This window comes from Kogia breviceps, chromosome 1, assembly GCF_026419965.1.
Source record: "Kogia breviceps isolate mKogBre1 chromosome 1, mKogBre1 haplotype 1, whole genome shotgun sequence".
NCBI classification, from domain to species: domain Eukaryota; kingdom Metazoa; phylum Chordata; class Mammalia; order Artiodactyla; family Physeteridae; genus Kogia; species Kogia breviceps.
In genome coordinates this window covers 5,418,329-5,437,289 of record NC_081310.1, presented here as the reverse complement: position 1 = coordinate 5,437,289, position 18,961 = coordinate 5,418,329, and the positions used below count along the sequence as shown (strand labels likewise).

General features: G+C 36.2%; 1 protein-coding gene and 1 pseudogene across 3 annotated transcripts in view; one reads left to right on the top strand and one right to left on the bottom strand.

The window, feature by feature from the left end:
* KCNT2 (potassium sodium-activated channel subfamily T member 2) overlaps positions 1 to 18,961 on the bottom strand; it is a 377,107-nt gene that overhangs the window by 342,408 nt on the left and 15,738 nt on the right. The window lies entirely within an intron of this gene.
* Positions 11,829 to 13,800, top strand: LOC131755456 (large ribosomal subunit protein uL11m pseudogene; annotated as a pseudogene).

Genomic DNA, 18,961 nt, shown 5'->3' with positions numbered 1-18,961 from the left:
ATATACAGTGTTCTGCTAGAGTATTGTGGGAAAACTAGGCAAACAAACAAACAAACGCCCAAAATGAAAATGATTGAATTCCTAAGAAGCAAAAAATCTGAACAAGAAAAAGTTAATCATAATACATTACTCAGCTCTGAGCAATATTTCAGTAGATCCTTGGCATCCCCTAAGCAAGCAGAACTAGAGTGGGGGGATGGGCAGCGGAAGGTGTGTGTGGTGGTTGTGTAATTGCACTTCTAACTCCTCATCTCCTACAGAAGGAAGTCAACAAATACTGCCTGAAATTGAAAAACTAAGACATATACTACAGTGAGTTAAAAACTCTATAGAAGAAACAGGTAAAAGACTGAAAAGTGTTTCTGTCTGTAAGGTAAACCATGGAAGGGTGGATAACATGATGGCAGGGGCCATATGTTTGATTTTAATACTTTCATTCATTCATTCATTCATTCATTCATTTATTTTTGGCTGCATTGGGTCTTCGTTGCTTCCCACGGGCTTTCTCTAGTTGCGGCCAGAGGGGGCTACTCTTCATTGTGGTGCGCGGGCTGTAGGCGCGCGGGCTTCTCATTGTGGTGGCGTCTCTTGCTGCGGACAGAGCACAGGTTCTGGATGCGCAGGCTCAGTAGCTGTGGCTCGTGGGCTCTAGAGTTCAGGCTCAGTAGTTGTGGCTCACGGGCTCAGATGATCCATGGCATGTGGGATCTTCCCGGACCAGGACTCGAACCCGTGTCCCCTGCTTTGGCAGGCGGATTCTTAACCACTGTGCCACCAGGGAAGTCCTGGGCCAACTGTTTTTGTTGGTTTTGTTTTCTTATTCTAAGCCTTAGGATAACTGCTGACATTTTGAACAATGTACATGTATTTTGATAAAAACACTTTTTCAAAACCAGGTCATTTATTCTCAAGGAATTACAGCAACTACAGCTAATTACAAAACAAGCAAGATTTTAAAACAGATTAAACATTTAAACATCAGTCTATATGGAATACAATCTTTTTAGGATTTTTAGCTATTAATCACAAAGGCTTAGTATAAGATCACATAAATGCTAATCTGTGGTAAGAAAATATAGATTAGATTGAAATGCTTTACTTTTTTATATAATAGAAAAATTGTTTTTACATATTTAGGGAGTGGGAAGCAGGAGATATTTTTCCTAAGTATTTCATTTTTGTAACTTCCCAAATCCATATGCTTACAAAGGCACTGCATTCTTTTATCTATTTATCTATTTATTACTTTAAATTTGTACATTATCTTAAACTTTAAAAAATGTGAGGGGGCTTCCCTGGTGGCGCAGTGGTTGAGAATCCGCCTGCCAATGCAGGAGACACGGGTTCGTGCCCTGGTCCGGGAAGATCCCACATGCCGCGGAGCAACTAAGCCCGTGAGCCATGGCCGCTGAGCCTGTGCGTCCGGAGCCTGTGCTCCGCAACGGGAGAGGCCACAACAGTGAGAGGCCCGCATACCGAAAAAAAAAAAAAAAAAAAAAAATGTGAGGGAGGAAATCTGGTGGGAAAATGCAAGGAAAAGGCACATCACCCTATCTGACATTTTAAGCTCTCTCTTTAGACTCAATATGGTAAGAAATAAATTATAACTTCTGATAATGTATAATCATTGTCATGGGTTAAAAATGCAAGGTCTTACGCCCCAATGTTCATAGCAGCATTATATACAATAGCCAAGATGTAGAAACAACCCAAGTGACCATCAACAGACAACTGGTTTAAGAAGATGTGGCATATATACAATGGAATATTACTCAATCATAAAAAGGAATGAAATAATGCCATTTGCAGCTACATGAATGGACCTAGAGATGGCCATACTGAGTGAAGTAAGTCAGACAAGGAGAGACAAATATTACATGATATCACTTATATGTGGAATCTCAAAAAGAATACAAATGAATCTATTTACAAAACAGAAACAGACTCACAGACATAGAAAACAAATTTATGGTTACAAAAGGGGAGAGGGAGAGAGGCAGAGATACATTGGGAGTATGGGATTAACAGACACTACTATAACATAAAATAGGTAAGTAACAAGGATCTACAGTATAGTACAGGGAACTACATTCAATATCTTGTAACGACCTGAAAATTATAACTAAGTCACTTTAATGTACACCTGAAACTAGCACAAAATTGTAAATCAACTATACTTCACTTTAATAAAAACCACTACCAACAACAAAAATGCAATGTCTAATGTGGGCACCTTCAGTATTAAACAAAAAGAGTTACTTTCCTTTTTATGCAAACAGGCAAAGTGAATTTGCAAAAGTGAAGCTGAGATGATTAGGTAGAAGGACAGAGGGCAAATTGTGCAAGCTGCCTGACCAAAGAAGGTCAAGTTCCCAGTTTCTTCAGTGCTGACCACTATCTTAGTACCTCCAACCAACACTCAAGACAGGGCACCTTGGACTGGGCTTGGTTCAAAGACCCAGCACTCTGAATTGTGCTCTCACAACCACATCCTTTACTTTGCAGTGATCCATCACTGCATGCGTAAGCTGCATAAGCTTACCCAAACGAGAAAAAAAGTAGAATAAAGTTTGATGAAGGTTGGGAAAGAGTAAAATATAGAGGATTATGAGAATAGAGATCTACAGAAAAGAAACTCTTCCTAAAAATGCTGAGACAAAGGCTAATAAAGTAAGTAATGGCTGGTCAAACATATGGCTGGGTGGCAGGGTGTGGGGGGAGTGGGAAGTCTCCAGAGGTGGTCACTCCTTGCAGACTGAGGAGCTCTCAGACACCAGCCAGAGATGGAAAACCTGAGGCAAAAAAAATTAAGACAACTCTCAATGGTCTAGGTGAGAAGGATGACCGCACCCATTATAGAAGTAAGAACTAAAATGGAGACATTTACACGAGCCGTCCATGAGCTGAATCAGTAAGACTCACACTAAACCAAGGTTTAGTTAGAATTTCATGCTCCTGGTTTGGGAAACCGGTTGTGTGTTGCTACCGTTCCCCAAAAACAAAATACCAGAGAAGAGACAGTTGTAAAGAGACAAAATTAATCTTGGACATTCTACACTGAGGCGTCTCTTGAACGTCAGCTATGCAAAGACGTGCAGTGGGAAAAGGTAAATATAATTTTAGGTATATATAAATTTACATAGAGGAGCAAGACAAATATAGAGGTTTGGAAATCATCAATACATCATTAAAGTTACTAAAATTTGAGTGAAATGAACTAGAAAGAGGTAAGAAGTGAAGAGAGCAAAACACCAAGAAAGGGCCCTTGGTAAACCACAATTTTTAGGAGTAAGTAAAAGGAAGGAAAACCTATAAAGGAGAACTAAGAACGAACGTACAGGACATAAACTACAGGAGAATGATGTTGTGGAAATCAAGAGAAGGAGGTTTGGGGAATTCCCTGGTGGTCCAGCGGTTAGGATACGGCACTTTCACTGCCAGGGACTAGGTTCAATCCCTGGTCAGGGAACTAAGGTACCACAAGCAGTGGTGTGGTGCTGCCCCCAAGAAAAAAATTTTAAAAAAAAAAAGAGAGAGAGAGAGAGAGAGAGAGAGAGAGAGAGAGAGAGAGGTACCAAGAAAGAAGAAGAGAATCAGAGAAAACTGTTCATTGGATCTGGCATAATAAAGATGATCAGAAACTCTAACAGAAGTGTCAGTGGAGCAGTAAGACAAAAAGAAGTACAGGAAGTGGAGGGTAAATAAGAGGCAGAAAAGAAAAACAGAGGCTAGAAATGAAAGTGGAGTGGAGAGGGACTGAAGCTCCTGCTGACAAGTGAATGAGTTTGGTGCCGGTGAAGACACGAGGGCTGCAACGACAAGAAGTCACACAGTCGGAGGTTGCAGGGTATGTTCTCAGAAGTAAAGCAGTTCCGGTCACAGGAGGGTCCAGCCTTATAAGAGGATGCTGAAGAAAGCTGGACGCGAAGGTCATCAAAATAAAGGAAGCACAGAGGCAAGATCCCAAAAGGGTTGTTCACTAAGGTAAGGAACCTGAAAAGGGGAATAGCAGAATCTGGGATGAGAAGAAAAAATGGAAGCTGTACCCATACCCTCCATGACTATGAAAGAACCACTAAAAAGTAGGGAGAACACAGTGACGAGGAAAAAGCAAAGGTCAAAATAAAAAAAAAAATGCACCTCCAAGACATGGAGATGTAATGGTCTATAATTTATAAGGTCAGCAACACACCCCCAGACCTGTGGTATGTGGGGAACAGCGTGAAAATGGGCAGTTTTCATGGAAAAGATGAAAACCACCTTACAGCTTGGTTCCTATTAAAATAAGCAGAGGCGGACTTCCCTGGTGGCATCCGCCTGCCGATGCAGGAGACACGGGTTCGAGCCCTGGTCTGGGAAGATCCCACATGCCGCAAAGCAAGTAAGCCCGTGCGCCACAACTACTGAGCCTGTGCTCTAGAGCCCACAAGTCACAACTACTGAGCCCACGTGCCACAACTACTGAAGCCCGCGCGCCTAAAGCCCACGCTCTGCAACAAGAGAAGCCACCGCAATGAGAAGCCCACGCACCGCAATGAAGAGCAGCCCCCACTCGCTGCAACTAGAGAAAGCCCGCATGCAGCAACGAAGACCCAAAGCAGCCAATAAATAAATAAATTTATTTTTTTAAAAAAAGATTTAAAATAAGCAGATGCAGCATCATGGATGGACTTAGACATTGGTGAAGTAAGGCACAAAAAGACAAATATCATATGATATCACTTATATGTAGAGTCTGAAAAAAAGGGTACAAATGAACTTACTTACAAAACAGAAGTAGAGTCATGGATGTAGAAAACAAACTTATGGTTACCAGGGGATAAGAGGGGGGAGGGATAAACTAGGAGACTGGGATTGACATATGCACACAACTATATATAAAATGGATAACTAATAAGAACCAGCTGTCTAGCACAGGGAACTCTTCTCAATACCCTGTAATGGCCTATTTGGGAAATCTAAAAAAGAGTGGATCTATGTATACGTATAACTGATTCACTTTGCTGTACAACAGAAACTAACACACCACTGTAAATCAACTGTACTCTGATAAAAATTTTAAAAAATAAAATAAAATCAGCAGATGCAGTGGACTCTCTTTGAAAAGTACTGAGTGTGTAAGAAAATGTATTTATGATGGTGCAGGAATTCCAGAAGATTCTGAAGAAAGTAGGGTTAGCAGAGAGGACAGTGTCTGCGCAGTTCAATCAGCAGAGTGTGGGGATAAGACAAAGAGAATACAGATGAATGAACATATTCCCAGAAAAGTATATCACCAAACATTGCCGTGACTAGAAATACTGTTGTCAAAAGGAAAATCCTGTCTTTTTTCCCTAACTGAATTTTTTGTTAATAGTAAATTGACAGGATTTGCTAGAATAGGAACCTTGGGACTCAGGGTGAAATTAATTGGCTTCAAGATTCCAAAATGGAATTCTGCTTAAGTTTCTAGGAAGACAAGTGGAGAGAAATATACAGGCAGAGGAAAATAGTCAAGACAGCTACTAAAATAAAAATGGAGGGAAAAAAAATTTTTGAACAGTAAGTAGTACAATTTCTTCCACTATATCTCACCATAACAAACTATATATTTTTCACAGGTCCTTCCCTTGATCTCCTAACTGCAGTATTTAATAAGTGCTCATGAAAGAACAGAAGTCTCGTTGTCTGTGACTAATGAAAGAAAGAATTCCTCACCTTGGAGCTTGACTCTCCAAAGCACAATCACCATATTTTGTTAAAATAGACTCAAACCTTGGAAACAAAAAACAGCAATAAACTTTCGCTATCAAGATTCAGCTTTTTTCAAAGCTACTTTATCTCACTCCCAAAGGCAGTAAGATTATGACCCTCATTTTATAGTTGAGGACTCTGATGATTACACAGATTAAATAATTGCCCAAGACCACACAGTTACTAAGTACTATTTCAAGAGTGAGTGGCTTTTTTTTCCTTTCTTGGCCATGCCACGAGGCATGCAGGATCTTAGATCCCCGGCCAGGGACTGAAAGTGGGCCACTGGCAGTAGAAGCATGGAGTCCTAACCACTGGACTGCCAGGGAATTCCCAAGAGTGAGTGGCTTTTGAATATCTCAGCTTTTATAGTTCAAAGTGAATGTGAATTAAATAGTACTTGAATGGGGATGAAATATGCAGGAAAACAAAAAACGGGAAAAAAATTAAAACAGAAAGCTGCTGCTCTATTGTCTTGGGAGTAGTATGCCATAAATGTGATGATTTACTTGAAATAATAAAAACCTGACTATTATTCATTTACATCATTAGCTTTTCCGAGCAGTCAAGGTCTATGTGTGACTTGTTCATCTTTTCCCTTTCTTTTTGTTGCTACCAGCACAGAGCAAAATCGAGATTTTACTAGCAAGCAAAAAGCATTATCTTATTGTAAGCATTTTGAAATTTCATAAAAGCAGTAACTTTTATTCTTATTGCTAACACATGCACTGACATGTCTATTTCCTTGTTTTCTTTGCTTTTGTTTTGCCAATGATATGCATGTATAATGATATAAAGAAAATACATAAGGAAAGTAAATATATATAATGAGACAAGGATGATACCCAACGAATGTAGAAAACGCTAATATAGCACTCCCTAGGCAACAATGTTATAAACTTCTTTTTTACAATGATCTAAAATCTGCATAGTTATGGGCACCAATTAATAATTACTGTATCTAGAAACTGAAACATATTTCTAGAGTACAGTATGGAAATACATGTTAAAAGCTTTAAAATTGACATGGTAATTCCACATTTAGGAATTTATTTTAGAAAAATCATCAGCAAGGCCTTAGAAATGCTTACAAATATTTAGAGACAAGAATGTGAAATATCAGCATGAAAGCAACCTAAAGCCTAATAACAATATGAATTAAATAAATGATACACTCATATCATGGAATATTACACAATCATAAATAATCTCATTTCAGGAATCTACTTAAAGATACACTTCACTTAACAGATTTAATTACATCTACTTAACAATATAAGTGAAAATAGCAGTTGACAAAATTGTATCTTCAAGAGGACAGACAGCAGAAGTAAGAAGAACTACAATCCTGCAGCCTGTGGAACAAAAACCACATTCACAGAAAGACAGACAAGATGAAAAGGCTGAGGGCTATGTACCAGATGAAGGAACAAGATAAAACCCCAGAAAAAAAACTAAATGAAGTGCAGATAGGCAACCTTCAAGAAAAAGAATTTAGAATAATGATAGTGAATATGATCCAGGACCTCAGAAAAAGAATGGAGGCAAAGATCGAAAAGATGCAAGAAGTGCTTAACAGAGACCTAGAAGAATTAAAGAACAAACAAACAGAGATGAACACTATAAAAACAGACATGAACTATACAATATCTGAAATGAAAAATACACTAGAAGGAATCAATAGCAGAATAACTGAGGCAGAAGAACGGATAAGTGACCTGGAAGACAGAATGGTGGAATTCACTGCTGCAGAACAGAATAAAGAAAAAAGAATGAAAAGAAATGAAAACAGCCTAAGAGACCTCTGGGAAAACATTAAATGCAACAACATTTGCATTATAGGGGTCGCAGAAGGAGAAGAGAGAGAGAAAGGAACCAAGAAAATATTTGAAGAGATAATAGTTGAAAACTTCCCTAACATGGGAAAGGAAATAGCCACCCAAGTCCACAAAGTGCAGAGTCCCAGGCAGGATAAACCCAAGGAGAAACACACCGAGACACATAGTAATCAAATTGACAAAAATTAAGGACAAAGAAAACTTATTGAAAGCAACAAGGAAAAAAACCAAATAATATACAAGGGAACTCCCATAAGGTTAACAGTTCATTTCTAAGCAGAAACTCTACAAGCCAGAAGGGAGTGGCATGATATACTTAAAGTGATGAAAGGGAAGAACCTACAACCAAGGTTACTCTACACAGCAAGGATCTCATTCAGATTTGATGGATAAATCAAAAGCTTTACAGACAAGGAAAAGCTAAGAGAATTCAGCACCACCAAACCACTCTACAACAAATGCTAAAGGAACTTCTCTAAGTGGGTAACACAAGAGAAGAAAAGGACCTACAAAAAAAAAAAACCCCAAAATTAAGAAAATGGTAATAGGAACATACATATCAATAATTACCTTAAACATGAATGGATTAAATGCTCCAACCAAAAGACACAGGCTTGCTGAATGGACACAGAAACAAGACCCATACATATGCTGTCTACAAGAGACACACTTCACCCCTAGGGACACATACAGACTGAAAGTGAGGGGATGGAAAAAGATATTCCATGCAAATGGAAATCAAAAGAAAGCTGGAGTATCAATACTCATATCAGATTAAATAAACTTTAAAATAAAGAATGTTACAAGAGACAAGGAAGGACACTACATAATAAAAAGGAATCAATCCAAGAAGAAGATATAACAATTATAAATATATATGCACCCAGCATAGGAGCACCTCAATACATAAGGCAACTGCTAAAAGCTATCAAAGTGGAAATCAACAGTAACACAGAAATATTGGGGGAATTTTACACCAAAGAACAGATCACCCAAACAGAAAATTACTAAGGAAACACAAGCTTTAAATGACACAACAGACCAGATAGATTTAATTGATATTTATAGGACATTCCATCCAAAAACAGCAGATTACACTTTTTTCTCAAGTGCACACAGAACATCCTCCAGGATAGATCATATCATGGGTCACAAATCAAGCCTCAGTGAATTTAAGAAAATTGAAATCATATCAAGCATCTTTTCTGACCACAAAACTATGAGATTAGAAATCAATTAAAGGAAAACAAAAAAATGTAAAAACCACAAACACATGGAGGCTAAACAATACGTTACTAAATAACCAAGAGAACACTGAAGAAATCAAAGAGGAAATCAAAGAATATCTAGAGACAAATGACAATGAAAACACGACGATCCGAAACCTATGGGATTCAGCAAAAGCAGTTCTAAGAGGGAACTTTATAGCTATACAAGCCTACCTCGAGAAATAAGAAACATCTCAAATACACAACCTAAACTTACACCAAAAGGAACTAGAGAAAGAACAAACAAAACCCCAAGTTAGCAGAAGGAAAGAAATCATATAGATCAGAGCAGAAATAAATGAAATAGAAACAAAGAAAACAATAGCACAGATCAATAAAACTAAAAGCTGATTCTTTGAGAAGATAAACAAAATTGATAAACCATTAGCCAGACTCAACAAGAAAAAAAGAGAGAAGACTCAAATCAATAAAATTAGAAATGAAAAAGGAGAAGTTACAACAGACAGCACAGAAATACAAAGCATCCTAAGAGACTACTACAAGCAACTCTATGCCAATAAAATGGACAACCTGGAAGAAATGGACTAATTCTTAGAAAGGTATAACCTTCCGAGACTGAACGAGGAAGAAATAGAAAATATGAACAGACCAATCACAGGTAATGAAATTGAAACTGTGATTAAAAATCTTCCAACAAACAAAAGTCCAGGACCAGATGGCTTCACAGGTGAATCCTATGAAACATTTACAGAAGAGCTAACACCCATCCTTCTCAAACTCTTCCAAAAACCTGCAGAGGAAGGAAAACTCCCAAACTCATTCTATGAGGCCACCATCACCCTGATACCAAAACCAGACAAAGATACTACAAAAAATAAAATTACACACCAGTATCACTGATGAATATAGATGCAAAACTCCTCAACAAAATACTAGAAAACAGAATCCAACAACACATTAAAAGGATCATACATCATAATCAAGTAGGATTTATCCCATATGATCATCTCAAAAGATGCAGAAAAAGCTTTTGACAAAATTCAACACCCATTTATGATAAAAACTCTCCAGAAAGTGGCATAGAGGGAACCTACCTCAACATAATAAAGGCCATATAAGACAAACCCACAGCAAACATCATTCTCAATGGTGAAAAACTGAAAGCATATCCTCTAAGATCAGGAACAAGACAAGGATTTCCACTCTTGCCACTATTGTTCAACATAGTTTTGGAAGTCCTAGCCACGGCAATCAGAGAAGAAAAAGAAATAAGAGGAATACAAATAGGAAAAGAAGAAGTTAAACTGTTACTCTTTGCAGATGACATGATACTATACACAGAGAATCCTAGAGATGCCACCAGAAAACTACTAGAGCTAATCAATGAATTTGGTAAAGCTGCAAGATACAAAATTAATGCACAGAAATCTCTTGCATTTCTGTATACTAATGATGAAAAATCTGAAAGAGAAATTAAGGAAACACTCCCATTTACCACTGCAACAAAAAGAATAAAATACCTAGGAATAAACCTTCCTAAGGAGACAAAAGACCTGTCTGTATAAAACTATAAGACACCGATGAAAGAAATCAAAGATACCAACAAATGGAGAGACATACCATGTTCTTTGATTGGAAGAATCAATATTGTGAAAATGACTATACTACCCAAAGCAATCTACAAATTCAATGCAATCCCTATCAAATTACCAGTGGCATTTTTTACAGAACTAGAACAAAAAAAATCTTAAAATTTGTATGGAGACACAGAAGACCCCGAATAGCCAAAGCAGTCTTCAGGGAAAAAAATGGAGCTGGATGAATCAGACTCCCTGACTTCAGAGTATACTATAAAGCTACAGTAATCAAGACAATATGGTACTGGCACAAAAACAGAAATATATATAAATGAAACAGGATAGAAAGCCCAGACATAAACCCACGCACCTATGGTCAACTAATCTATGACAAAGGAGGCAAGGATATACAATGGAGACAAGACACTCTATTCAATAAGTGGTTCTGGGAAAACTGGACAGCTACATGTAAAAGAATGAAATTAGAACACCGTACACAAAAATAAACCCAAAATGGATTAAAGACCTACATGTAAGGCCAGACACTATCAAACTCTTAGGTGACAACACAAGCAGAACACTCTGACATAAATCACAGCAAGATCCTTTTTGACCCACCTCCTAGAGAAATGGAAATTTTAAAAAAATAAATAAACAAATGGGACCTAATGAATCTTAAAAGCTTTTGCACAGCAAAGGGTACCATAAACAAGGCCAAAAGACAACACTCAGAATGGGAAAAAACATTTGTAAATGAAGCAACTGAGAAAGGATTAATCACCAAAATTGACAAGCAGCTCATGCAGCTAAATATCAAAAAACACAAACAACCTAATCCAAAAATGGGCAGAAGACCTAAATAGACATTTCTCCAAAGAAGATATACAGATTGCCAACAATTACATGAAAGAATGCTCAACATCATTAATCATTAGAGAAATGCAAATCAAAACTACAATGAGATATCACCTCACACTGGTCGAATGGCCATCATCAAAAAATCTGCAAACAATAAATGCTGGAGAGTGTGTGGAGAAAAGGGAACCCTCTTGTACTGTTGGTGGGAATGTACATTGATACAGCCACTATGGAGAACAGTATGGAAGTTCCTTAAAAAACTACAAATAGAACTACCATACGACCCAGCAATCCCACTACTGGGCATATACCCTGAGAAAACCATAATTCAAAAAGAGGCATGTACCAAAATGTTCATTGCAGCACTCTTTACAATCGCCCTTTCATGGAAGCAACCTAAATGCCCATTAACAGATGAATGGATAAAGATGTGGTACATATATACAATGGAATATTACTCAGCCATAAAAAGGAACGAAATTGGGTCACTGTAGAGACGTGGATGGATCTAGAGACTGTCATACAGAATGAAGTAAGTCAGAAAGAGAAAAACAAATATTGTATATTAATGCATATATGTGGAACCTAGAAAAATGGTACAGATGAACCACTTTGCAGGTAAGAAATAGAGACACAGATGTAGAGAACTAATGTATGGACACCAAGTGGGGAAAGTGGCGGGGTAGGGGTGGTGGTGTAATGAATTGGGAGATTGGGGTTGACATGTATACACTAATATGTATTAAATGGATAACTAATAAGAACCTGCTGTATAAAAAATAAATTAAATTAAAAAAAAAAAACCTATCTTCTCTGGTAAAACTCCATTCATGTAAACAACAGCCATTAAAGTCACTACAAATAAAATAAACAATATATAGATATATATAGATATGCAAATAGTCAAAGTATTTTATGTGTTCTTTGAACAATTTTACACAGTAAAATGTACCAACCATATTAAAAAATGTTATAAAAAATACTATTTAGCCTAGTATTTGTAGTCCAGAAGTTATTGGGACTAAAGATCAAAGTTTGATTTTTTAAATAAAAGAATAAAATTATTTGAATGATCTATTATCAACTGAGTTTTCTAATAAGTTTAAACATACTATTTTGCCTCATTTTTCTGTTCTAAAACTAAAACTAGCTATCATTGGGGTGTCTACACAATCCAAAGACAACCTCTCTGAAAACTGCCACATCTTCTCAATCTAAGAAGTTGCCCTCCCTTATGAAAGTATGAATAGGTATGTCTGTGACATTTATTATATTCATTGACACATTATATTTAGCTATCACTGCATATCCCTGATATTCTTGGATCTCTATGGGTGTTTTGAAAATATCTAACTTACCCTTTTATTCATTGTGTCAGTTACTGAATCAATAGCCTATCATATTCATGTCATTTCATTAAAAGAAGGCTTTAATTTAGGCATATAAATCGTTAAATCAATTTTTACTAAGCATTACCTAGGATGTGCTCCTACAAACCTTCTAAAAGACATTTTTTAAATAAAAGAAATGGCTTTCCTCTTGCTTTCTTCATTCCTATACCAGAGAAAACATTTCTGTAGCCACTGTCGTTTTAGAAACAGCATGGCCCGCCAGACTTTGGGAAATCACCAAAATGTTAAAGAAGATATTAAAAGGAATAAGGCTAAGTGCACTACTTCTTTGCAAGCATTACCTGATCAGTTACGGTCCCTCTTTCTCACAATTCATCTTAAATATGCCAGATCAGCAAACTTATAATAGGAACTATATAAAAATTCCACACCTGCCATATGTGATCAAGTGATGCCTGCTACTGCCAGACTCCAGATTTATTAACGAGCAGAACATATTATAATTGTCAGATGACTTGTTACAAGAAAGAGATAAAGTGCTGTAGTCACTGGGATGCAGGCCAGGTTTCAGAAGATGTCCCTGTCCCCCTCCTCCCCACCCCCTTCCTCCTTGCTGTAGACCTGAAATGAACTAAGGCCGGGAATTCCGCATCGTGTCAAGGCTAAGCCAGGCCACTGAGGCCCTCAGGAAGCCCAAGGCCAGCGGCATGATCCGGACCATCGACCCGGGCCCCCCGCCAGGCCCCATCCTGGGTCAGCAAGGCGTTTCTGTCAACCAGCTCTGTAAGGAGTTCAACGAGAAGACCAAGGACATCAAAGAAGGCATTTCTCTGCCTACCAAGATTTTTGTGAAGCCCGACAGGGCATTTGAAATCAAAATTGGCCAACCCACTGTTTCCTGCTTCCTGAAGGCAGCTTCTGGGATTGAGAAGGGGGCCCCGCACACAGGGAAGGAGGCGGCAGGCCTGGTACCACTGAAGCACGTGTAGGAGATCGCCGGCGTTAAAGCTCAGGATAACGCCTTCACCCTGCAGGACGTGCCCCGTCCTCTGCTGTCCGCTCCATCATTGGATCTGCCCGTGCCCTGGGCATCTGTGTGGTGAAGGACCTCCGTTCTGAAGAGCTGGCAGCTTTCCAGAAGGAGCGAGCCCCGTTCCTGGCTGCTCAGAAAGAGGTAGATTTGGCAGCCCAGGCAGAAGCTGCCAAGAAGTGACCCCTGCCCCCGACCCTCCAGGATTTTGAAGGGGGCCGGTTGGGAAGGCTGGGCCAGAGGGGAGGAAGGGAGGTCACATGAACCTGACCTCTCCCTGGCCGAGTTCCACCCACCTGTTTCCCCATAACCTGGCAGGGCCCTCAGTCTCTCCGCTGCTCTTCCAGATAATGTAGGATGTGCTTTTTCAGGTAAAGAATGACTTTTCAGTGAGGGGGGGGTTGGTGTGGTTGGTCTACATTAAAATTTTAGATAGATAAAACAAAGCTCCTGCTTCTAAATCGATATTTTGAGTAATATCACCTGGCAGTAAGGAAGCATTCACCTCAGCTACACCTTATATACCTATATTAGATATAGATATAGATATAGATCTATCTATCTACATATCTGTATTCCCTCCTTATACATCTATATTATATATAGATATAGATATAGATCTATCTATCTACATATCTGTATTCCCTCCTTATACATCTATATTATATATAGATATAGATATAGATCTATCTATCTACATATCTGTATTCCCTCCTTATACATCTATATTATATATAGATATAGATATAGATCTATCTATCTACATATCTGTATTCCCTTCCTTATACATCCATATTATATATAGATATAGATCTATCTATCTATATATCTGTATTCCCTTCCTTATACATCTATATTATATATAGATATAGATCTATCTATCTACATATCTGTATTCCCTCCTTATATACCTATATTATATATAGATATAGATATAGATCTATCTATCTACATATCTGTATTCCCTTCCTTATACATCTATATTATATATAGATGTAGATGTAGATCTATTTATATATCTGTATTCCCTTCCTTATATATCTGTATTATAGATATATAGATATAGATCTATCTATATCTATATATCTGTATTCCCTTCCTTATACATCTATATTATATATAGATGTAGATGTAGATCTATCTATATATCTGTATTCCCTTCCTTATATATCTGTATTATAGATATATAGATATAGATCTATCTATATCTATATATCTGTATTCCCTTCCTTATACATCTATATTATATATAGATGTAGATGTAGATCTATCTATATATCTGTATTCCCTTCCTTATATATCTGTATTATAGATATATAGATATAGATCTATCTATATCTATATATCTGTATTCCCTTCCTTATACATCTATATTATATATAGATGTAGATGTAGATCTATCTATATATCTGTATTCCCTTCCTTATATATCTGTATTATAGATATATAGATATAGATCTATCTATATCTATATATCTGTATTCCCTTCCTTATACATATATATTATATATAGATATAGATCTATCTATCTACATATCTGTATTCCCTCCTTATATACCTATATTATATATAGATATAGATATAGATCTATCTATCTACATATCTGTATTCCCTTCCTTATATATCTGTATTATATATAGATATAGATATAGATCTATCTATCTATATATCTGTATTCCCTTCTTATATATCTATATTAGATATAGATATAGATATAGATCTATCTATCTACATATCTGTATTCCCTTCCTTATATACCTATATTAGATATAGATATAGATATAGATCTATCTATCTACATATCTGTATTCCCTTCCTTATATATCTGTATTATATATAGATATAGATATAGGTCTATCTATCTATATATCTGTATTCCCTTCTTATATATCTATATTAGATATAGATATAGATATAGATCTATCTATCTACATATCTGTATTCCCTTCCTTATATACCTATATTAGATATAGATATAGATATAGATCTATCTATCTACATATCTGTATTCCCTTCCTTATATATCTGTATTATATATAGATATAGATATAGGTCTATCTATCTATATATCTGTATTCCCTTCCTTATATATCTATATTAGATATAGATATAGATATAGATCTATCTATCTATATATCTGTATTCCCTTCTTATATATCTATATTAGATATAGATATAGATATAGATCTATCTATCTACATATCTGTATTCCCTTCCTTATATATCTGTATTATAGATATAGATATAGATCTATCTATATCTATATATCTGTATTCCCTTCCTTATACATCTATATTATATACAGATATAGATATAGATCTATCTATCTATATATCTGTATTCCCTTCCTTATATATCTATATTATATATAGATATAGATGTAGATCTATCTATCTGTATTCCCTTCCTTATACATCTATATTATGTATAGATATAGGTATAGATCTATCTATCTATATATCTGTATTCCCTTCCTTATATATCTATATTATATATAGATGTAGATGTAGATCTATCTATCTACATATCTGTATTCCCTTCCTTATATATCTGTATTATATATAGATATAGATATAGGTCTATCTATCTATATATCTGTATTCCCTTCCTTATATATCTATATTAGATATAGATATAGATATAGATCTATCTATCTATATATCTGTATTCCCTTCTTATATATCTATATTAGATATAGATATAGATATAGATCTATCTATCTACATATCTGTATTCCCTTCCTTATATATCTGTATTATAGATATAGATATAGATCTATCTATATCTATATATCTGTATTCCCTTCCTTATACATCTATATTATATACAGATATAGATATAGATCTATCTATCTATATATCTGTATTCCCTTCCTTATATATCTATATTATATATAGATATAGATGTAGATCTATCTATCTGTATTCCCTTCCTTATACATCTATATTATGTATAGATATAGGTATAGATCTATCTATCTATATATCTGTATTCCCTTCCTTATATATCTGTATTATATATAGATATAGATATAGATCTATCTATATCTATATATCTGTATTCCCTTCCTTATACATCTATATTATATATAGATATAGATATAGATCTATCTATATATCTGTATTCCCTTCCTTATATATCTATATTATATATAGATGTAGATGTAGATCTATCTATATATCTGTATTCCCTTCCTTATATATCTATATTATATATAGATATAGATATAGATCTATCTATCTATATATCTGTATTCCCTTCCTTAAATATCTATATTATATATAGATATAGATATAGATCTATCTATCTATATATCTGTATTCCCTCCTTATATATCTATATTAGATATAGATATAGATCTATCTATCTATATATCTGTATTCCCTTCCTTAAATATCTTTATTATATATATAGATATAGATCTATCTATATCTATATATCTGTATTCCCTTCCTTATACATCTATATTATATATAGATGTAGATGTAGATCTATCTATATATCTGTATTCCCTTCCTTATATATCTATATTATATATAGATATAGATCGATCTATATATATATCTGTATTCCCTTCCTTATTATCTACTATCAGCACCAAAAATACCCAAACTTCCTCAACACCTGTATGATTAAATGTTGATTCTGTGAAAAGCAGCTTTGCACTCTCAAGATCCATCAACTTCCATAACACAGAGATGATTTACAGTGGCTCACAATTTCCCAAAGGGTCCAGTTACAAGTTAGTGCAGTGTTTATAACATTGTGATTGTTTTGTTTGTTTTGTTTTGTTTTTCTGGCCGCACTGCGCAGCGTGCAGTATCTTGGTTCGGGACCAGGAATCGAACCCGTGCCCGCTGGGGTGGAAGTGCAGGGTCTTAACCCTGGACCGCCAGGGAAGTGCTTATAACGTTATAATTTTCACAAGGGAATTTAAGAACCTTCCCATATTGGACCATTCTGTCTATCAAGAGAAGACTTAGGATACCTGCTGGGATTACAGTTTCCTCTGAGAACTGCTCAGAAATAAAGGCAAACAAGCAAACAGTTAAAGAATTACACGTAGAGTTAGAATTGTACTTAGAACTGGAATTATGGGTTCCCCACCCGAATAGCCATATCACTCATTCATCCCTCCTCACCCACCCACCAACACACACAGACATTTTTTTCCCCCCACAAACAAACCTGATTTTGTTTGCACACCTTGAAGTGGCAAAGCTCTTCAGAGGAGGCTGAGTCCGCCTCCAACCCCCAAGGTCTCACTGCTCTGGCCATGGTTTGGTTTGGGCACAGAACAAACCAACTCCAGCCGACAGCACATGAGAGCATATCTGTCAGGATGCCTCCGGCAACGCTTTTCTCACTTTAAAGAAGGGCTTAATACAAGGACAATTCTTTTCTTTACCTCTTGACTTTGTCACTGAAACCAGAGGAGCCATTCAGGGACCAAGGGGACGAGCTCCAGGAGACAGAGATAGAGTAACGCATGTCAGTGGAAGCCATGGAGAAAACAGACATATCCTGGGGTCTAAAGTCAACCCTGAAACTAGAGTAGTTCCAGACGTCTTGTTTTATTGAGTGTATCTTAGCTGGGTTTTCTAGGATTTGTCACTGAGAGAATAGAGACTTTCTGCTACTGTGTCAGGCATTTAAATTCTCTTTAGTTGAAGAAATAGCCTCACAGACACAGAAAACAAACCTATGGTTCCCAAAGGGGAGAGGGGGGTGGGGGTAGGAGGTTGGGATTAACATATACACACTACTCTATATAAAATATGTAACCAACAAGGACCTACTGTATAGCACAGGGAATTCTACTTAATATCTTGTAATAACTTATAATGGAAGAGAATCTGAAGAATAGATATATACATATGTATAACTGAATGTATCACTGAACTGCTATGCTGTACACATGACACTAACATGATATAGTAAATGAACTAAACGTCAATTTTAAAAAAGCAGAAAAAAATAAAAATAAAAAAATAAATTATCTTTCATTGAGTTTCTGCCTATAAAATGCAACATGAGATTGGTTTACCTTTCCATACATGTTGTGAAGAATACAAAACCAATTTTAAAAGGATTAAATACAATATAATAGCTTTTTTATGTATTAATATACATAATATCGTCACATAATTCTTTTCCCCCTGTGCTAGCTCCACAATTTGCTCATACTTATTTGTATGTAGTATATGCTATTCAATAATTGCTTATTTGTATGTAGTATGCTATTCAATAATTGCTTGTTTATTTGTCCTTCTCTCCTTTCTAAGATAAACGAAGGTTGGAACACCTTATTCTTTGTTTTCAGAGGCTTAGCACAGACCACAAT